Source organism: Choloepus didactylus, chromosome 15 (genome assembly GCF_015220235.1).
Source record: "Choloepus didactylus isolate mChoDid1 chromosome 15, mChoDid1.pri, whole genome shotgun sequence".
NCBI lineage: Eukaryota > Metazoa > Chordata > Mammalia > Pilosa > Megalonychidae > Choloepus > Choloepus didactylus.
Window position 1 is genome coordinate 4,920,714 of NC_051321.1, and position 22,677 is coordinate 4,943,390.

Here is a 22,677-nt window from a genome sequence, read left to right on the forward strand (position 1 = left end):
TCAAGCTCACGTTTATGCCCTGTGCCTGATGCCCTCTGGGGCTCTCCGTGCCGACTAGCAGGGCTTGTCGGAGCCCAGTGGCTGTTCACCCGTGTACCAGCTCACTGTACCCTCAGCTAGCAAAGGAAGGAGATCTCCATTTCAACCCCAGTGCCTGACATTTCTTTTTATTTTTTCTGTGTCTGTCATTTGATCCAGAGAACTCTAAAAGGTTTGCTATACACCAAAAGCTACCCATTTCCATTTCTGCCTTGGTGAGCCATCTTGAAACAAAATGGCTGCTGATAACAACTTCCTGACGGAGGTGTGCCTGTTAGTCAACCTGAGATCAGTGAGCTCCAAATTGCAGAGGTGAGGGTGTAGGCTCCTGAAGAGATGTCTCTGGTCCACAAACGCACCAGATGATTTGACATCCTGATGGACACCTCAGGCCGCAAAGAGATCAGAGTCCTAGTGACTTCTCTTAACACCTCATGGCCCTGCCTGTGGTGGTCTGAAGCTGTATGTGCCCCAGAAAAGGCCATGTTCTTTTAATCTGTTCCTGTGGGAGCAGACCTGTTGTGGGGGGGACCTTTTGATTAGGTTGTTTCAATTGTGACGTGACCCACACATTTCAAGGTCAGTCTTAATCCTTTACTTGAGTCCTTGATGAGAAGACAAAGGTCAGAAAAAAGCCAGAGAGCTCAGAGAGAGAAATACCCAGAGAGCTTGGAGAGAAAGCCCCTGGAAGAGCTGACAGAGGAAGCCACAGAAGCCAGAAGCTGAAAGCAACGAAACTCAGCAAAGAAGGACCAGCAGACGCCGGCCATGAGCCTTCCCATGTGATGAGGAGTCCCAGATACTGGTGGCCTTTCTTCACAGAGTCCAGGTATCATCCTGTTGATGCCTTAAATTGGACATCTTCATGGCCTCAGAACTGTAACTTGCAAATTAGTAAATCCCCATTGTAAAAGCCAACCCATTTCTGCTGTATCGCATTTTGGCCGCTTTAGCAAAGAGAAACAATGCCTAAAGATTTTCTTCGGATACTTTAAAAACATAGTTTGATGGAAACAGTTGGTTTTTCTCTTCATCCAGTTGCCTGATTTCCCATGTTTGAATTCCTCAAATGCCTATCCCACAGTCACCGCTTCTATGACCATCCTTTGGTTGATTCAATGTTTTCTGTAGAGTGTGAAGTCCTGAGCACGTGGGATAATTAATCAAACTCTTACCTTCTCGCAGTTCCCCACACACATCCCCCTCATGTAAGACCCTGCCATTTCCTTTGCCTTTGATACTTGCTTCGCCTGCGGTTGTAGTTGATTTGTTTGGGGGGGGGGTGGCGGCCGGTTGTTAAATTTTAGGCTTCCAGGATTGCTTGGAGGGTACTGGCGGCGGGGGCTTTTTTCCGGAGGCGAAGGTGAGGAGGGGGACTTGGCCAGGTCCCCGGCGGGGTGGCGTGCAAAGTATGGAGGGCGGCGAGAAAGGAACAGGCGGGACACGGTTCTTTTAGGGTGAAGAAGCCAAGAGAGAGAGAGAGAGAGAGCTTTATTAGGGGAGAGTACAAGCTTATATCGGGCGTTTAGAGGGCGGGGTAGCTGTAGAGGTTAAAGGCTTGGATTGGTTCTGAGAGGGCGCGGAGGTTGATTGAAAAGGGGCGGGAGTTGCTCCGGTAACGGTGTCTGGCAACAATGTATGCGCACTGGTGGTAATGGGAGTTGCACTGGCAACGGGGAGTGTCCGGGCAAGATAAGGGGGTGGGGAAAAGGCGGTTCCCTCCGGCAAGCCTCCCCTAACAGTGGTATTTTGGGTGAGGAAATGGGGCCTGCCTTTGGCCTCAGTTTTCCAGGCCCGGGGGGCTGCGGAGGGCGCTGTTGCCCGTGCCCACCACCCTCCCCAGGGGCTGATCAGGTCCCTCAGCCCAGGCCCGCCAAGTTGAAGCACGTAATCAGTGTCCCGCATTCGCCAAATCCTCCTTGTCCGTCAGGCTCCACCCTAAAGGCCTCTTCCTCCAGGGGCCTTCCTTGACCCAGCACCCTCAGACTGGGCTCTTTACATTCCCATCACCCCTCACCCTTCCCTCTTTAGACCACTTGTAACATGTACAATCACTTGTCCACTGTCTTCCTCAACAGATTCCCAGCTCCTCTAGGTTGGGATGTGTAGCTCACTCTATCTCCACTGCATAACAAGGTACCCCTACATAGGAGGCACTCGATAAATATGTTTTCAAAGAATGCATAAGTGCTCAAATGAACACCATTAATAGGTTGTGATGATAACACCAAATCCGACTTCACAACCGTTTTTCCCTTTGATATCCACCAAGAGGAAAGGTGAGGAGCTCTTGGGCTCTCGGGAGGCAACACCTGCGTGCACAGCAAGGTGTGTTGAAGTGACCACACTTACAAAAACATCCAATTCTGGTGCCAGCATCTCTCTTTTCCTTACAGAACAAGAGCCTCATGGAACGAAGCCCCATGGACTCCTCTGTAAGCGCACTGGGATGTTTCTCACTTGGGTCAACATTGACAGTCATTGCAAGTGGCACATTTAGCCAGAAAAAGCACAAGGCATTAACAGATGAAGACACCAAGGGCCCTGCACCTTCTACATGAAAAGCCCTTAAATAAATGTAACATGCCCAAGTCGCGTAAATGTCAGGGCTTTCTAAGACACTCTCCCCCAAGCCCTCGGTGGGCTCCTTCCCCAGCATCAGCCTCAGTGTCCACAGTGGGGGCAGCAGGGCCGGCTGGAAAGGAGCCTCCCAGCCCTTGAGCTCCCAAAGAAGCAAAGAGGGAGGGGGAAGTGATCGCAAACTGCACTTCTGTGACTTTTACCTGCTAAAAGGCTTTGCTCGCACACTTGTTGGCCTCGTAGCCAATGGGGTTTACACCTACCGTGTCCATGGCACACGTAGGGTGTTTTTCCCCAGGAAGCTACTTTGTCACATTTCGGCTTGCTGTGGGTGGGCATGCAACACGCCCTATGGCTGGGTGGTTTTCTGTCATTCCACAGCTCTCAGGCAGGCATGAGCTCAAGGTGACCTTCCTAGCACACCTGGAGGGAGGTTGAGCAGGTTGAGCATGTGTGGCCCCCATGTGTTAAGGTAAAGGGGGCAGAAAGCAGCTGTTCATAGAGCAGGGCTTTTACCCTGGGCCAAGGCTGCCCCAAATTCCCATCTACCCGGAACCTGAGACTGTGACTTTGTTTGTAAATAAGGTCTGTGCAGGTGTAATCAAGTGAAGATGTGGTCATACTGGATTTAGGGTGGGCCCTAAATCCAATAAGACTGGTGTCCCCATAGAAAGAGGAAAATTTGGACACAGACACGCAGGATGGAAAAGGTCAGATGAAGGTAGAGAGCGGAGTGACGTGTCCACCAGCAAGGAATGCCAAGGATCGCCGGCGAGCGCCAGAAGCCAGTGGGGAGCCAGGGAACAGACTCTTCCCTAGAGCCCTCGGGGGAGACGGGTTCTGCTGTCACCTTGATTTTAGACCTGTGGCCTCCAGAGCTGTGAGAGAGTAGCTTTCGGTTGTTTGAAGCCACCGTTGGTGGTACCTTGTTACCAAAGCCCTAGGGAGCTGAGCCACAATCCAGGATTTCTCCTAGAATTCATGATAGAGGATCCTGTGCAAGTGTGCATTGCACACACAGACCACAGCATCATGCTGAGGCCCTAAGGGATGGCAGGCCCTGTGCACATCTCTTTCAAATTATCCCTGCCCTGTCCTTGATCTGCTGGGGTTGGAGGTCAAGGTTGCAAAGATGGAGCATCCATTGTCCATCTCTTCTCAAAGTCAGACAACTGGCTTGCGACGTGCTCTCCAGATGGACGCTCGGAGGCCCGCTCCTCCCAGCTGTCTGGTGCCGGCACTTCAGCGTTAGTGCCGTAATTGCAGGGAAGCCGCAGCCAGGTTTCTGGGGCTGAACATCACTCACAGTTGCTTTGCAGAGGCGGCGGTGGGCTGCCCTGGACCCGTGGCCCCAATTAGCATAATGGTCTTTGTCCAGAAGGAAAAGGAAAGTGGAGAAGGAAACCAGCTGCCCCTTCTGCTGCTGGGCCTGTCAGGCCTGGGTGAGAAAGCCCGGTGCCATCTGCCATAAGGCAATGGCCACCTTCCCCGGGCCCAGGTGCTCTAGGAATCCAGAGAGAGGCTCTGGGTTCAGGAGGTCAAGGACCTTTCAGAGCTTCCTCCGTGGGGGCCACTGTCCCTGGGGTTGCTGAGTCGCTGAGCAGCAGGCAGGCAGGCTGCAGCATCTGAAGCTGGCCCAAGGAGCTGGCTTGGCTGGAAGATTCCAGAAGTGCCCGTGCAACTTCTAAGAAACCGAGGGGAGGGTGCCTGAATCCAGCCAAGCACCAGCCCCGGGGCCAACCTCTCCGGCAAATAGAAACACCCAGCACTTAGCTTCCCCCCAGGCCTGCTGAGGAGGCTGGGAAATTCAGTATGGGCCAGGGACCTAGATATGGGTCCAGGAACCTGGAAATGGGCCTGGGAATGCTGATGTGGGCCTGAGAACCTGGAGACGGTCTTGGGAACATGGATATGAACCTGGAAACCTGGCTATGCACCCAGGAATCTGGCTATGGACCTAGGGACCTGGATTTGGACTTGGGAACTGGGATAGGGACCTGGAAATCTGTCTTTGGGCCTGGGAACCTGGCTATGGGCCTGTGAAAGTGGATATGGGCCTGGGAAACTGGATAAGGGCCTGGGAACCCAGACACAGACCTGAGAATGTGGCTATCAGCCTGGGAACCTGGCTATGTGCCTGGATACGGAGCAGAAGAGGGCCTCTGTGGGGAGTCTCCTCCACCCACCCACATCCTCCTGAGGGTGCCGGCCCCACCCCTCGCCCCCTCCTCACCCCATGGTGCCTGAACAGGCTCCTCCAAAGCCTCCTGCACCAGGAGGGCGTATTTGGCACAGAACTCGGAGCAGCAGGCTCTCTGGGTTGGAACTCCTGATAAAGGCAGGGATGAGTCTTTGGGAAGCAAGACCTTGGCTAACAATGCTGCCACCAGCCTTTTCTTGGGGTCCCCTGCCCTCCGCCCTCCACTTCCCTGCAGGATTGTGCTCAGTGCTGACCAGGCCTCACACACCTCTGGGGCCTTGGAGAGGCAGCTCCCTGAGGCTGCACCCATACCCCCTGGAGGGCAGCGCGGCGGCCCCCACCCCAGCCCAGCCCCCAGGCCTCTGAGCGACTCATGTCAGCCCAGCCCTGGCTCTCTGGGGACCTCCAGCCGGTGGGCCATGTGCAGAGGTGGCTCCGCTCTGAGCCCCACACCTGCGGTTTGCACAGCACCTTCCTCGGTGGGGACGTCATAGACGCACACTTCTTTTAAAAGCAGCCTTGCCTGTGGAGTGAAGAGAACAGGAGCCTGAAATAAACCAGGACCACAAAGAGGGCCCAGGGCAGGTGCAGGCCTTAGCACATTCTTGGCTGGGGATCCACTGAGCCTCAGTATCCTCACCTGGGGACAGGCTGACACCCACCCAGGGAAGCTGCTGACCATCTTCAGGGAGAGAGAGCTCTGCAGACCTAGAGGTGTGCTGGGGAGGTTCCCACCCTCCAGGCCTGCCCCACTGGGGCCCCGGGAACTTGCCTGGGGGACGCTCCTCTTTCTGGCAAATAGAAACGCCCAGCACTTAGCTTCCCCCCAGGCCTGCTGGCCTCCACTCGCACTTCTCTCCTTGTGGCTGTGACTTCCAGAAGAAGGCCTCACTGAATGTGTTCACCCAGCAGAACCCCACATCCTTTATTTGTTTCCTAAGATGACCGGCACCATGTCGAGAGAGAGATGTAATAAAAGCAACAGAGAGGGATCTTCCACCTGACGACCTTCCTGCTCCCTCCTTCTAGATGTCAGAACAACCCTGCTCCCCGCCCCGCCTCTGCCCAGGCCAGGGTGCCTTAGAGAGCCTTCACTTTCTTGTTGGACCACAGACTCGTCTTGGACGTTCGCCCCACCCAACAGACCCCATCCAGGCCTGGTAGCTTGGCAGCCTGGTTCGGAGAGCAGTTGGAAACCGGGCCCCATCTCCGAATTCATTGCCGGTTTTGGCTTAGTCAGGCCTGGGCAGCAGCCGTGGGTCAGGACTCCTCTGCAGCCGCAGGAGCTCTGGGAACACTGGTGCCAGCCTGGGGGTCACTGCTCTGGGGCTCCTGCCCAGGGCCAGGCCAGACCCCTTCCCACTGCAGCTGCAGCCCCGTGGAGGTGGGGCACAGGCTCCTCGGGGATGGCAGATGCGTGAACGCACACGGCCGACACGCCATGCCCCTGGCACGGGCTGATGTACCAGCTGCAGCTCCGGCAACCGTCATCTGACATCCTGACATGTTTGCGCTCTGGGAGCCAGGCTGCCGGCAGCTCGCTGCTCTCCCCCATACCACGGCCGGACCCCCGGGCCCAGCCTCCAGCCAAACAGGTGTACGGCAGCCTGTTGCAGGTCCTGGGAGAAGGCCCTGGGCTCTGGAGTGGCCTCCAGGGGGGACAACAGATGAAAAGAACAGAGGAGGTGAGGCCTTGGGTTGACAAGCTCATTGATAACAGTTTCGGGGGAGCAGACCTGCCTGGTGACAACAAATTGCTCCTAATGGCTTTTGCTGCCTGCAGGCCCCCAACAGAGAGAACAAGCTGTCAGGTGTGGTCAGAGAGAGACCCCGTTCCCCTAAGCGAGGGGCAGCCCCTGCTGGCTTCCCAGGGCCTCCCCAGGGCCTGCCCTCGGGGGCCTTTTCCAGGCAGATGCCCTGAGTGAGCAGCCATTGTGGGCACCTTGAGTTCCACATGTTAGCCACGCCCAGTTGGGCTAGACACTGTATGTACCTGTCCAGGTAAGCCTTACACCTGTGGGCAGGGGTTCCTGCTAAAACCCCGCTGTGCAGATGCAGGATGGGGTATGATTCTGGGAAATTTCTCCTCTGCGAAGTTCAGGAACCGGGAGTTAGAATACGAAGGAGGGTTCCGTCTTCATAAGATGCCACCCAGAAGTCTTCTTCCTCAGGAGAATGACAAGACAAAGCTAAGCTGGGTTGCGAAGGAGCCAGAAGGCTGAGGTCATTTTCCAGTTAACTTTCTCCCACTGTTCTTACCCTACCTACCGGGGCAGAGTGGTCATGTCGTTTTGTGAGCTTGCTCTGAGGGACACCACCCCAGACCCTTCTCCTCATTCTAGAAAAGAAGATTCAGAACAAGGTCAGGTGCACGAGGCATATGGCAGAGTGTCCGGCTGGATGCCCAGGTAAGCAGCGGCTGGGGACTGGGCAGTTGTGATTGACATTGGTCCCTACCGGGAAGGGCTCGGAGAGGCACCCAGGGCAAGGGGTCCAGCCTCCAGAGGGTCCCTCCCAGAAGGCCCTGAAGGGGGCCAGGCCTCGTTTGCTCCCTACCCCAGCCGGGGGCCTCTTTCCCTCCCCTCCCTCTGCTCTCCTCCCTGGGAAGGGCTGGTCAGGCAGCCGCTCCCTGAGATCCCTGGAGCCAGTGGTGAGGCCTCGGCAGAGGGGCATTCACCTGACCAGTCGGCTTTGCCTGCTGGAAAGTAAATTAATGCATATGCTGAGTGTCACCAATATAATTGCCATGAATGACTTATTCTTGCATCACATGAATTAAAATAAAGACGAAGTATCTCCTCATTTCCAACATGATCATAATGCATGCATTCATTTATTCTTTCAGCAAGCTCATTTCGGGTGCCCACCAAGACACCAGGCTAGCACAGAGCCAAACCCCGTCCCTCTGTTCAGGGCCGAGTAATAAATGCATCACCTACTGCATTCGTTCCCTGGGGCGGCCGTAACAAATGACCACAAACTGGGGGGCTTAAAACAACATAAATTGATTCACAGCCCTGGGGGGCAGACGTCTGAAATCCCTTTCACTGAGCCAAAAGCAAGGTGCCTGCAGGGTGCCCTCCTCGGAGGCTTTCGGGGAGAAGATTCCTGGCCTCCGCCAGCTTCCAGTGGCTCCAGGCCTTCCTTGACCGGGGCTGCTCCGCTCCATTCTCTGCCTCCGGGGTTGCATGGTCTCCTCCCCTTCCTCGGTGCCAAATCTCCCTCTACCCCTACAGGGAACCCGTGGTTGCAGCAAGGGCCCGCCCAGATAATCCGGGATAATCTGCCTATCTCAAGATCCTTAATTAAATCACGTCTGCAAAGCCTTTGTCATGGATGCCACACAGCTCCAGGGATGGGGACCTGTTATCTTTAGCGTCCTACACCGAGCATGTCGAAACCAAGCCTATTGTGGATGGGGTCAGCCAGGTGCACCCATAACGGGACAAGGGTTGTCCGGAAGCCCCACCTCCCCGTGGTTAGGTGCATCTGGCCGGAGATGACATTGTATCTGCAGTCTGAGGCCCGAGAAGTTCATTGTTACCTCGTCCTGAACTTCTCTGGGAGCTGGGATGACGGGCGTGTCTGTTTTCCCGTTTGCTCTTTTCTCTATTTTCCACACGGTCCCTCTGCGAGGGTGTTACCTTTTGCACTTGTTTGCTGTGGTCCAGTCACTGCCTCACACGTGCTGACAAATGGACATTTATATAAGATCAGGAAACAATGAAGGGTTTAAAGCATCCACGCCTCGCCTTGTGGTCCCAGGGCCTGAGGGCACCCCTTGCCCCCCGGGATCCCCATTGCTTGCCGACCCATGTGCTCAACCCCCTTCAACCACAAGTCCCGGCAGATTTTGGCTCTGTCGCCTCCTCTGCCCCCTCCTCCTTTTCCTGAGCTCCCTTTGGGCAGGGGTTGAGGGGCTGAGCCCGATCGAGCCATAGGACCCTGGGTACCCAAGGACACTGCTGAGATTTGCAGAAATAATGACAACAACAAACCACACCACCAGCACCGCTGCGGTTGATTGCACGGGGGTGAAAGCCAGCTCCTGCCACGGTGTTTCTAAGGCTCACACCAGTGTGATGAAGATGCTACTCCCTGAGGATGTGGGACGTGCCCACGGTCACTCAGCAGAGCAAGGCTGGCAGTTGACCCTGGGACTGGGCGACCTCCACACCTGGGACATAAGAGAAGTGGACAAGGAGGGCCAAATCCACTGGCCTGGGAGACACCTTTTTAAAACTATTGCTTTGTTTTCATACTTTTTATCTAAAACAAACAAACAAAAAGAGAAAGAAAAGAAAGAAAAATTCTTCTCAACTGCACTAGCCTGGGGGCTAAATTGCTTGCCCCTTCACTGCCTGCTGTTGGATTCTCCAGACATTCAGCTGAAAAGGCTCCAGACACTGACAGCTGCACGTCCTGCAACTGTTCTCCTTCAAGTTCTTCTGCATTTTGTTTAGTTTGGTCCCAGTTCCTCAAAATACTGCCAAACCAGCAGGCCGCCCTGGGCACTGGGAACTCCTGGGGTGTCAGGGGTGGTACCAGCGGTGGCTGTGGAGTCCCCATGCCCTGGAGGGCTGCTTCCCGAGGACCCCAGCCCTGGAGCAGTACCCCCCCCGGCCCTGCCCACCCCCGACTGGTTCGCAGCCCAGAAACCCACCACTTGGCACCTTGCCAAGGCTCGGGCGAGGGGCGAGCGGTGCCCTTGAAAGTGATGCCAGGAGGGTCGAGGCAGCTGCCCAAGCACCCTGGCATGGCCCAGACTTCTGGATGAGAGCACACGTTTTCTCTAATGCTCTGGCACGCGCACCCTCTAAGAGCACTTAATTCACCCCGAAAGTGGAGTGGGTTATTTACGAGGGGGCCATCGTGTGGCAGAGGGTGGCTGCCAACTCAGACGATTGCTCTTGGCATCATTACTTTTCGGTGATGTTTTCTCAACAGCATTAAGCTGAAATATCGTGTGCCGGGGATCGCTGCCCATCAGGCCCTTTATTACATGCGAAATTAGATTTCTCCGTGGCTTCACCAAAGGCCCAGGGCCTTGGTGTAATTACTAAAAGGAGAGATAAAAGTACAAGTTCACCCCCCTAATCAGCCCCCTGTACAGCAACAAGCAGAAGCACGGACTGATACTCCCACAACGTCCTTCTTTCCAAAAAGTCAAAACCAAGACCATTCCGTTTCAAAGATGAGAAAATTAAGGGACTACAAAGAGATGTGACTCTTCCCAAAGCCCAGTGTGAGCCGTTCCTGTTTGGAGGTCTCCAAAAGAGACCACTGTGCCTCTCAGGGTTTTTTCAAATGGCTGAAAGGACAGAATTTAAGCAGAGCCCATATTTCTGGAATGTCAGAAGCAGAAGGGCCTGGGTCTGCATCCTGGCTCAGCTCGTTAAGTGACATGGACGGGTCACTGCTTCTCCATAGCCTTGGGTGCCTCATCTGGAAGAGGGGTACTGTCAGCCTCATCTGGAAGAGGGGTACTGTCAGTCATCTCCTAGGAACCTGGCTCGGTCCCCAGCTCACACGTGCTCAGCACACGGGGACCAGGGTGACAAGGACTCTTCTGCAGGATTCACAGCGGGGAAGGACTCCTGCATGTCCAATCAGCCTGGTGGCCCGGGCCCTCATTTTTTAGTCCCCAGTGCTGTGGATAAATTGCCTGCTTGCTCTACATGGGGCTGTGCTTGGCTCCCATCCCTTCAGTGAGGTAGAGGAAGGTGGGGCTCGGAAGGGTTTTCCCAGCCCTGACAGCCCCCTGTGGGCTCCTCTGCTTAGGTCTGCCACCTCCCTGCTCAGGAAGCCCCCACCACAGCCCCTCAAAGGGGCTGCCACAGCTAATGGAAGAGCTTTGATGTGAAGTAATGGGCAAGCCCCTGCCCCTCAGACCTTACTCTCTGTCTCTCTCCATTACCTTCTAGAACCTTCCCCAGATGGAGCCAGGCTCCTACTGCAAAGCGACTGACCAGCCCTGCTCTCTCCAGCCCTCAGGGGCCCCTCAGAGGGTCTGTGCCAGGCTGCAGCTGATTTTAGGGGCACAGGGCCGGGCTTCCCCTTGCCTGTGTTCTGCCTTCTCAGCAAAGGCCAGATGAAGTTGTCCATTGTTTGAGGACCAATCTGGGTAAGCAAGAGTGCACAAAAACACAATACCTCTGGAAGGCTGCAGGCAAGATTCATTTAAACAGCTTCCACTGTCATCGGTGTCACCAAGCTGAAGCTTGTCTTGTTTACCAGATGAAGGTTTCACACTGTGTCAATGTTCAGCCAGAATCCGGCATTAAAATGAGCAGTTAGTACAAGTCAGCCATAATCATGGCAGAAGCCACTCGGAGCTCCCCGGTGCAGCTTTTAAGCACTTGGCACGCTGCTGGCTCAAACTGGAGAGGGGGCTGCATGCATTGTTTGGGCCCGAGTGCAATGCACTTGAAATAATTACTTTAATCAGCAAAAGTTAATTACTTTAAATCATAAATTAATGGCAGAGCATTTGGCAGACCTGATGTGCGTGGCGAAGCTGTCAACGAAAAATCCAGGTGAACCAGCGACCCCACCTCGATGTCGCCGACAGAAGCCAGAGCCCACCTACCACACGCGTCACTTCTGCGCCACGAGGAAGAGCTCTTTGTAACCGGAGAGGAGCCACCTTAAACTGTCACCTATAAAGGAAGGGGCCATAAACCAGCAGACCGCTGCTAAGCAGGTGCTGCCGGAGAAGTTGGCTCTTGACAATAATAAGATCTTAAAATGGCATCTGCCTTTAGTTTATAGCACAATTGGAAAGATGGTTAAAAGTAATAAAGCCAGCTAATATGTTTTATGAGTTGGTAGTTAGCAGTGTTCGCTGTGGAGAAAGATTTTGGAGAAGATACTGTCACACACACCCCCAGAAGCTTCACCCCCAGCCCGACACCCAGAGATCTGCTCTGAGCTGAGCCCCTGGAACCAGGAAGCTGTTACATTTTTCTTTCCTTGCTTTCTTCCCTGCAAAGACATATGCTGCCTCAAAGAAGCCAGAGTCACTTGGAGAGGAAATGGGAGGTTGTTTCAAAGAAACGGGAAAGCCTTTAGGAATACTTGTCAGCCTCAGTTACCCTGGAGTGACTGCTGGTTGGGGGCTGGAAGCCTTTTGGATCTTTGGAGGCCATGCAAGACCCCCTGGAGGGGGCACCTGGCTCCTTGCCCCCCACATCGTTCAGGTGTCGAACAAGCCCTCATCACATGGAACTTGCTGGGATGAGGAGACTGAGGGTGGGTTGGGAGCCAAGTCCACTGGGTAAGGGTCAAGCATTGTCCCCACCCCCACCCCTGAGAGCAGGCCAAGGCCAAGGACACATGCAGAACCCAGGGGACGGGGGAGCAAAGCAAAGCCAGCTATGTAGCCCAGGGGGTCTCTCACAGACGCGCTGCAAAGTGTCCTCGGGGACCCAGCAGGTGACGGCACAGCCTGCACTTCAGTTCACCAGCTCCGGAGCCTCCCCAGCTGCCAGCTCACTCCAGGCCCCAGAAATGGAAGAACCAAGGGTGACCCAGCCCTGCCCTCACGGTGCCTACCGTGAAGTGGGGGCAGCAGGAAATTAAACGACGATGATAAAGCGTCCTTGTGATAAGAGAAGTACGAAGTTGGGGGTCACACTGAGGCACAGGTGTAAATCTGTACTGATTTGAGAGGAATGGCAAATAAAACACCTAGCCAATTATTGGGGGGCAGGGGGAGTACAGACAGCATTAGCTTTATAACTGCAGTTTCCAACAATTGTCAACAATGGATTGATTTAAATATTCTCCAATTTCTAGTACGGGATAAAGAAACCCAGAGGCTAAAGCAGACAGTAACAATCCTTCTCTCCATGTGTAATTCAAAATAAAATGGAAAAGTAAAGCAGCAACTTGTACACAGCGTGCTGCAATAAAAACTGCTTTGTTTCTAGGTTTTCCCAGTGGTAAGATAAAGCCCTGGTGTGTGCACAGCCAGCTGTTGGGTGACCCGGGGTTTCTACGCACTCAAAATTTTACCAAATTCTAGAGTCACCTGCCAAACCACAGCTGCCTTACCTTTGTAGGTAGAGTCCTACCCAGGTTTCCACCATTCCCTGTGCCCAGAGCTTCTCCTCCAGGGCGAGAGCAGGAAACCAGACCTCCCGGGCTCTGGTGGAAAGCTTCAAAGGGGCCAGGAAAGCTGGCTGGCAATAGCTCCCCAAGAAACCCCTATAGGCCCTGGGGATGCAGGGCCTCTTAACCTGGGACTGGCCCTCCAGCTGGCTCTCAGGTGGGGTCATGGCAGGATGCTTGGGTTTTCCTTCTGGCTCTGAGTTCCTTTGGCCAGGTCTCAGGTGACACGTGCATGGATGCTATTGGATGGGGGGACACAGGGGCCATGCCAAGGCTCACAGGCCTGGGCCATGACGCCTAGCTCTCCAGCCCCATGGAGAAACATCTCTTCTTCAGGCATTTCGGTGGACCTGGGGTTGCTCGTCCACTGTAAGAGAACAGCCAGCACCATCCCACTGCCGACTGCTGGCCCCAAACTCATGCCTTGGGTGGCTCCTCTCGGTCTGGGGAAAGGCTGGGCCAGCCAACCAGCCCATCCTTCAGAAGAGTGTGGAGTCATGTGGGACTGGACTTTAAGAGTTAAGGGGCCCTGGACTCAGGTCTGAGGGCAGCAGCCCTTGAGCTCGGGGACCCAGGAATAGGTGAAGAGAAATCCCGCAAGCTGGGGCCCCCGGGAGAGCCACCAGGCAGGGCAAACTCAGACGCTGGCCCTGGCTTAAAATAGGCCCTTGGTCCAGTGTGTCAGCCCCAGAAGCATGAGCCCAGAGGGGCTGCACTGAAGTTCTGTGCTGTTAGCAATGTATAAAAGACAATCTCCCTGCACAGAGCCCTGTAAGTGACGCCTCCTCCCAGCTGAGTGCAGCACTGGGATACTGACCGGCATGAGCTCCAGGACCCTCGCCCAACCTCAGCACGATACAAGCCAGTGCCTGCCGAGGGAGGCTGCCCTGGACATCAGGCGCCAACGTATTTATCAGGAGACATCCAAGAGTTACCAAATAAAAAATAATGTTGCAGAAAATGAGAAACATTTTTCCTGTGTCATTAATGTCTGAGACTTGAGCTCTTGAGTACTTGGGATATTGGAGCTGCTGAGAATTCCATTCTGTTCCCATCGGTCACAAGAATTTTGGCAGAACCGTCGTTAGCCAAGCTCATCTTTGAAACGCTCTGGGTTCGATTTAGTCTTTGGCTCCACTTGGGAAATTTCCGCTTACATCAAAGTTTATAAACAGCCAAGCGGGCCACTCTCCCGTCAGGGGGCTTCCACTAAATTTGGTCTGGAATGAGATCCTGTCTTCTTTGTGATTTTCTTAGGATCATGAAAAAACTCTGACCCAGCGATGGCTAATAGAACGTCCTGTGATGATGGAAATGTTCTGTCTCCGTGCTTTCCAACATGGCAGCCACTAACATCAGCTGGACGCTGAGCACTTGAAATATGGCCGGTGTGACCGGGGAGCTGGATTTCAAATTGTATTTAATTTTAGTTCATTTAAATTTAAAGAGCCACATGTGGTCTTGACTATCACATTGGACACTGCAATGTTCACGGATGCCACCAACTTCTACGATAGAAATGGTACGTGATGTCTTAGATTTTTAAACTGTACCCAGGAGTAGGGACTGTAAATGAAGTCATAGTCTCCATCTGACAGGTTGACCCCATCATAGCCTTCATACAAGGGAAGCCTCACCTGGCACTGTTTGCCTCAATCTGCTTTCCAGGTGGCCCAAGAGAGAACACATGACCAGAAAAAAATGCCTTAATTCCAACACATAAATATGCCTTGTCTATCATGCGAAGAAATAGGATTTATCTTGGACACCCTCAACAGGTAGACATTTGAAGCCAAAACACAGACTATTGAGTTACACTCAAATGAAAAGCAACATATGCAACAAAATTTCATGCCCAAGTGAATGCAGGAAAGCTATTTTCTTGTTTTGGGAGATGATCAGAGAAATAAAAGGTGAATTTTGCATATCAAAAAAGCAAAATTTGCAACACCGCAAATTTACACCATTTCAAAATCAAATCATCACTCCACAGCGATACCCTATCTTCCAAAAGCTTCGGTACATTTTTCCCCACTGAAACTCTCATAACAGGCTTGGTTGAATCAACATTGGAGGGTGATAGTGTGAGACCCCACCAATGTTTTCATCCCCACCATCAAAGGCTGCGGAATTCTGGCACAGAAATGGGAGCAAAAGAGCTCAACCACCTCCTCTAGGAAACCTCAGAAAAGTCAGAAAATGCACCTGTGGTTAGAGCAGGAGGGTGAGGGGCTTTATTGGGGTGTGTGGGAAGGATCAACCAATTAACTCCCCTCTACTTGGTGGCCCTCTAAGTTCCTCAACCCTGGGTGCCCAGTTGACGATGGGCCCTGGAGGCTCTAGGGGCTGGGGCAGAAGTGCCAAGCTGCTAGAGGCTCAGGACAATCTTGGAAGACCAACCCAAGGCCAGCTCAGAGCACATGGCCGGCCAAGACATGATCATTCCAGGGGAGACAGGAAGGCCACCCCACAGACCAGGCTGCTACTACTGCAGCTGCAGAAAAGCCCAGAAACAAATGCAAGCAGAAGAGTTCCACACAAAGTACAAGTTCTGCCTAGCACCAAACTTTAATCTTTTCCCCCAGGCATCTGCTCAAGGAACATTATTTTATTTAATTTTTTCTACTATTAGTATTCAATGTGTAGCAAAGCAACTTCAGGCAAAGAAAGAATGAGCTTACCAGGAGGACTCATTTGTCTTCAGCACCCGGGCTGTTTTACATTAGCGAGCACCCAGCATGGGGAACCATGCTATTTTAATCATTCCAATGTGTCCAGTGCAGGAGATGAACTCAAAAGGTGAATATTAAAAGTAGTTGTGGAATTCAGTCATTTCACGAACGAGTACCTAATAGCCAAAGGCAAAACCGGAAGGCAATTTCACTTCCAATCAGTGTTTCCATTTTATTGAAACCAGATTGGAATTCCTGGAAAGAAGGCTACAGATCACATCTTTAATACTCATTTTCATATACTCCAGTAAAACTGTCAGGGTGAATCAGTTGTCGAGGAAGACTTCCTGTATAATTTACAGGTGGGCCTCCCCGTAGCCCATTATTTAGTCTTAAAACGAGTAATGTGTTTTTGATCAAGCTCGGAGATTTCCTCTCACCTGCCCAGGTTTTCATTGGCTTTAATTTGTTGATAAATACTGGCCTCTGCTGAGGGCACTGACCCGCTGGCCACGATGTCAGTCCCCGCACACACAGCAGACACGCCGGCCAGCTCGCCCCTGGTCAGTGTCTCCGGGGACACGGCGCTTAGACTCTGGGGCTGAGAATCTGCAAACCTTCAGCTGCACCATTTTTCTCTGAAATGGTAAGAAGCAGCGAATGCACGGAGAGCCTCGCGGGGAATTCTGGGAGCGCTGGGCCTCCTAATACAAAGAGGCCCTATTTCCTCAGCTCCGAGACAGAGAAGAAACGCAGGCTGCGCAAGTGTGGGCAGATGACACGAGGGAAGTCTGAGACCCTCTAGCCCTCCCCTACTTCCTTAGGAACTGGCTGAAACAAGCCGGAGCTCGTACCAATAACTCTTTTTTTTTTTTTTTCCCATCTTGTGTTTTTATTCCCAGAAAGTCCAGTCTCTACTGTGGGCTGATCTGGCAAGAGAACCTGCCAAATGCATTCTGCGAAAACACTTAGGGCAGAAGCACGCCTGTCCCTAACTTCCTATTTTGTCTTCCTTTTCATTTTAGATTCTGGTGTTTTAAGAAACCAGGTGTGGATAGCAGGGGTGGGACAGGAAGGCAGGTCCGTGGGATGGGGACTGCAGGACACAGGTCCCTGGCACACCCCAGCTTGGGCCATCTCCCTTCGCTGCCCTCTTGCTGGGGGCAGGGGCCGGGGAGATGGACTATTTACTAAGCAGTTTGCTCTGGCTGCAGGATTTTGGTTGGCAAAGAGGATCCTTCACTATTCCCAAACCATGGCTGTTGACTCATTTTTTTTCTTAATGGGAAAGACCTAAATTAACTGAAAGTGCATCTGAAAACAATGCAGCCTGGGAGGCAATTACAGAGGCCCCCAGCTCTCACCTTCTGAGGTTCCCTAGCTGCGTGGTGAGAGCAGGAACAGAGCCAGAGGGCCAGACTTACAGTCCCAGCCCTGGGATAACCCAGCCAGGTGACCCACGAGTCCCTTCTCACATCCCCCACTTATTGGTCCTGAGTTGGAGCTGATAGTAGGAGCTTCCATGCAGGCTCATGGCGGGGATCCAACAAGATGGTGCTGCAGAGTGTCCAGCACTCAGAACATAGATAGCTGGCGTCCCTCTTGCAGTGTGATCCTTCTTGGAGAGCTTTCTGGACCTCCCATGGAGCCCAGCTTCCCCAGTGGTTGAGGCCCAGCAGGAGGAGCAGGCTGCCAACGAGGTCAGCAGGGCCATGACAGCTCACCATGAGGGTCAGCTCCTACTTGGGCGGCCACCACTGAGAAGCTTCCAGAGCTGCTGTTCTTGGGGGAAAATGCAAAATGCAAAGAGGCTGCTGTATATTGTGTGGTGCAGACCTGGCCAGAGACACACTGTGGAGTAGCGAGGCCTGGGTTTGAGCCACAGCCCTGCCTCTGAGCCTCCAGGTTGTCTTCTACAAGACAAAAGTTGACTTCTCCCACTCGTGTACCATAAGTGAGGTGGGAGCACACAGTGGGGCAGGGAGAGCAGCCGCGAGTGGTTGAATCGGGTCCCCACAAAGACACGTTCAAGACCAGACCCCCACCGCCGCCCCCGGGTGGGAACTTTTTCGTAAATTGTATCTCAAAGATCCGGTTTCAAAGGGTGGGCCTTCATCCAAAGGACTTGGAAGCAAAGAAAATTTGGACGTGAAAATAGAAGGAACAGGAGCAGACGGAAGGAGACGGTCACCCGCGACAGAGGCAGAGATTCCGCCACTGCCAGATGCTGTGGGCTCTGGAGAAGGCGTGGCCTGCCAGAGCCTGGATTTTGGATTTCGAGCATCCAAAACTGTGAGTCAGGATATTTCTGGTGTTGAAGCCGACCAGTGTGCGGTTGTTACATCAACCCCGGCAAATTCTGACACCCGCACAAGGGGGACAGAGGGAAAGGCCCAAGCTTTGCAGATGGGTAGAATTATCCTACTACCATTGTAAGAATCGTCACACCACACACACACACGTGCGTCCATGCACATACACACACATCCATGCACACACACGCATCCATGCACACACATAACGACAAGATGTTACTGCAGGAAAATAGCTACTATTTGCGCAAACACCAAAAAACGTCTGTGTCTAAACAAAATTTCACTGTCTGATTTCATTGTCCAATAAAAGAGAACCAGAACAGATTTTGAATTAGAACATCCCTATTCAACTGGCCCAGCCATTTCAGTGACCATTTCCTCTAAATGCAGCCAGGGAAAAGCTAGGAAGACACCAGCCCCCAAGGACTTTTGGGGGAAGTCGCCCACATCAGATCCGTTTAAGTTTGGGCTTGGAAAGCAAAGGCCCCAGGAGGTTCCACTCATCCATTTGATGCCTCTTCATTGACAGCCTCCTATAACCCAGGCCCTGTGCTAAGTGCTGGGGGTGCCCCCCTCCAAGTTTTTTGAACTTGGCATGGTAAAAATAAAAATGTGTTAATGGAAAGCAAAAGCAAAGCAGTGATTTGTGATTTGTCTGTTAGACTCATTCCAGGAGCTTGAAGGGAATTGGGTTGTTTCTTGCCAAGTGAAGACTTCCAAGAACAGGCCACATGGATTTCATATCTAAATAGTCAGCAGTTTCCAGCAAAATCAAAGTTTGTTTGCTGTTTACCTTCCTTGTCCCCACTGTGAGTGAGCTGAGGCTTAAAGGTGAGGATTCGTTCCATAGAAAAGTCTGCTGACATAACCCTCCCCGAGCTACCACTGTCCCAACCATGAGTCCCCAAACGGGTACTGTGGGTGAACGTCTGGTGAGTGAAGAGGCAGAAAGAAAGGAAACGACCTGCTCGTAAAGCGAGATGGACAGGCCCGCAGAACAAAGAAAGGAGCATGCGTTTTCTTTAAACACTTGACAGTGCACCTGAGAAGTCAAAGAGAGGCTTGTGGTCATTGGTGGAAAGTTGTCGTGACACACACATACACACCCGTGAGCTCTTGTACACACGCACTCCCACCGGAGTTCACACACTTACCTCACTCTCATCCAGGCATTTCTCTGCTGAGTTGCAAAACCTTACAGGCAGTTTTACTCTCAGAACGAATCTGACTTTTTCCACATCAGAACAGGAAATGGGAAATGAATTATGGAGTTCACTGGGACAGATGGGAAGGGGTCACAGAGGCAATTGGGTGCATGGAGCACAGAAGGATTTCGGGAGCCGCTGGGCGATTAGGAAGGCTTTGGAACCTGCTTCTCTTACAGGCCACCCCCTTTGGGACCCCCTCCTGCCAGCTCCCCTTATTATCATCTGCAGACTTCTCCACGTTTCTCTTTAGGCCTCAGGCATTATATTGGAGTTATATTGGCAGACTTTGGCCAGCACACTGGCATGTGCCCACCAAGAAGCCCCCTGCCCCAGAATCTCTTCCTCACCACCACAGAAGGCTAATACCTACCAGCTCACAGGGAGAAACATCTTTTGTTACTCAGCAAGAAGAATCCCCAAATCCAAATTCCCATTAGGATATACTGCCTCCTCCTAAATTCATGCTAAGATGTAAATGACTGACACCAGATTCTCTCTTGAGAACAGGCCTAACGGAGAGGCCGTGAGAGGCAGTTCACCACCTCCAAGGAAACGAGAGAGGAGCTCCTGTTCATTGAGCATCTACTGTGCCCTCTGTCTCTATAACCTCATTAAATCTTCACAATATCTTGAAGAGAGAGATATCAGTATCTCCATCTGCAGCGGAGAAAGCAAAGCCCAGAGGGGTAACTGGCTCCAAGAAACAAGGCCGGATAAATGCAGTCGAAGCTGCACGTTGGCCAAGGTCTGCCCAACTCCCAAACCTGTGGTTGTTCCTCTGCCTGATGTGGAAGCCCCGGGCCCACGTCACACAGTCACCACCCACCACATAGATGCTGCGAAAACTCCTGCAGGTGGTGCTGCCCTTGTCTGGTGCCCAAGGGGGCGCAGTGTGTTGGGGGGACAGGCACATAAAACCAATATAAGGAGTAGACAGAGGTGCTCACTGTGGGCTCACTCCCCTCTGCTGCCTGCTGGAAGAGAGCAGAGATAGAGAGTGCAGCCATCGTAGGGCCTGGCTGGGAAGGTGGGGGAGTGGCCCCCTTCTCTGAGGTATCTGCCATCATGGGCAAGGGCAGGCAGAGGGGCTTCTTCCACAAAGGGGGATGGGTCCCCTCGATTGACCTGAACAGGTGCCTTCCAGGTCCCATCGTCTCGCCACCCACAGGGAAGCCAGGCCTCTCCCTCCACAGATGGTCTGTGTAACCAAAGGACCATTTACAGAGCTGTCAGGGAGGACCCGGTCCCCATGCCCCAGCTGGGCCACAGCGGACCTGGGGGCTTCCAAAAATCCACAGGACCAACCATAAAGTCCCCAGTCATTGGAGGTTTCATCCTCATAGACAGATCGAGGCATAAAGATCTTTCAACTAGAAGAAAAGATATGTGTGTATGTGTGTGCACATGTGTGTCTATGTATGCATTGCATGTGCATTTGTGCACACGTGTACACAGGTGTGCGCTCGTCCATGTGCATGCATGTGTGTGTACCTGCCTGTGTATGTGTGCATTGCCTCACTGTGTGCACACATGTGTGTGCATGTGTGTCGTGTTGAGGTTATTACCTAGACCAGTAGAAACAGACCAAGGACGCTTCAAGGACACCCCCACCGCAGGGGACGACACAGACAGTTTGTGCAGTGCAGGCTCTCCCAGTCCCGCCCGGGACCCGTCTACCAGCCTCGCCCCAGAACGTTTGCCTTCATCCGGCAGAGCTGAGCCCCGCTTTAGACAGGGCACGAGGAGGGGCCCTGCCTGCCTCCACCGTGATCTGGTCCTTCACAGCCCATGCCCAAGACACCCCAAGAAAACACACCTCCAAACTATGGTGCAGAGTGGAGGCCATTAGCGGGTATTTGATATTTCATGACTCCATCTTCTTTGCCCCAAAAGTTCATTTTCTGAGGCGGAGTTTTTCCCTTTGTAAGTCTTCCATTTTAAACCCTTAACATAAAGACAGAATGGCTAATCAGAAATTGATACATTTTTAAGAGGCTGCTTTGAACACCCTTCCAAGCTGCGGCTGAGCAGGGAACAGTGGGAGGGGCGCAGGGGGTGCTGGCAGGGGCTTCTCCCCCGCCCCCGGCCCCGTGCCCTGACAGAACAAGTGTTGCGTGAGATGTGAAGGATGGCTGTGGCGGCCTGGCAGCCCCGGAGCAGGTGGTCCCATCGCCGCCAGCAGTGGAGCATGGCGGGCTCAGTGAGCCGCAGCCGGCGCCTGGCAGCCCCTCTGGCACCTGCGGGCGGGGGCGCTAATGATAATGGATGGGGCTCTGCAGTCAGCCCCTTCCTCATGGCACAGCGTGGCCAGGGTTGGCACAGGCCGGGGCTGGTGGAGGGAAGGAGCCGGGAGGCTTGGGCCAGCCCTTGGCTGTCCCCGGGGTCCTGCGTCAGGGTTGGGCAGGTCAGCAGCTTTCCCTGAGGGAAGGGGTGCTCTGGACTGTTGCTGGGTGTCCCATATCAGGGCTGGGGAGGGGTCAAAACTCTCACAAGGTGGGGTATTCTGGGGTCTCAGCAGGCTCTGAATTGTACCCCAGGGTCCCAGGGTCAGGGCTGGGGTGAGTCAGCAGCTCTTCCAGAAGGAGGAGAGGCTGGGCTGATTGTTTTGGACATCAACCCCTTCTTAACAACACAGAGGACCCACTCCTGGCTTTGTGCTCATTCCCTCCGAGAAGCCACCCGTCAGGGCAGCCGGGAAGCTGGGGCTGCGGGGCCACATTTGTGCCCGTTTGCTGTGCTTTTTGCCAGCCCCAGCCTGCATGGCAGCTTGCATTTGTCTATGCAGCTAGCATGTTCTCAGCACCTGCTCTGTGCTCTTGTTTCTCTACGAACAATGTGGCCCAGGGCCTTGGCCTCTCCTGGCCTCTGCTTCTTCATCTTTCAGATGTGAGGAGGCCGTGACCCTTTGCAGCACTAAGGGTGCGGGGGGGTGGAGTGAGCCACCAGGTGTGATGATCTGAGATCAGCAGCCAGCCCTGGTCGTTGGATTGGGGCATGCCAGTTTCCACGTCATAATTGGCTTATAAAGCATTGTTACCACTGTCATATGGCTAGTGGCCGGCAGTGGGGATACAGTGGTGACTGAGGTGGTCCCCACTGAGGCAGGAGGCAGAGGGAATGGAGAGCAGGGCACTGAGAAGTCCAGGAAGGCTTCCCAAAGGAGGGGGCCTTTGAAAGGGCCTATGAAAAGACTCACTGAGGAAGTAAGATGCCCAGTTCCAGGCAAACGTAGAGCCCTGCTGTGTGCCCAGGCACCCCTCGAGAGCACGGTCCACAGTGAACACACGGACAGCAGACATGGAGCATCTGGGCAGGTGAGCAGGCAGCTGGGCACGGCCTTTCGCTGTAGCCAAACCAAAGAAACCAGTTTCCACATCCAGTGCTGCTCACCCCCTGGCCCAGGAGGCTGAGCAAGGAGTGCTCCAACCTGCTCTGAGGGCTGCTGCCTGGCATGCTCCGGAAATGTTCCAGGTAGTCTCAAGGGAATGTACCCTCTTACCCACATACTCTCATCTGTGGCTTTAGGAACATTTTGCTTTACAGACATGGAT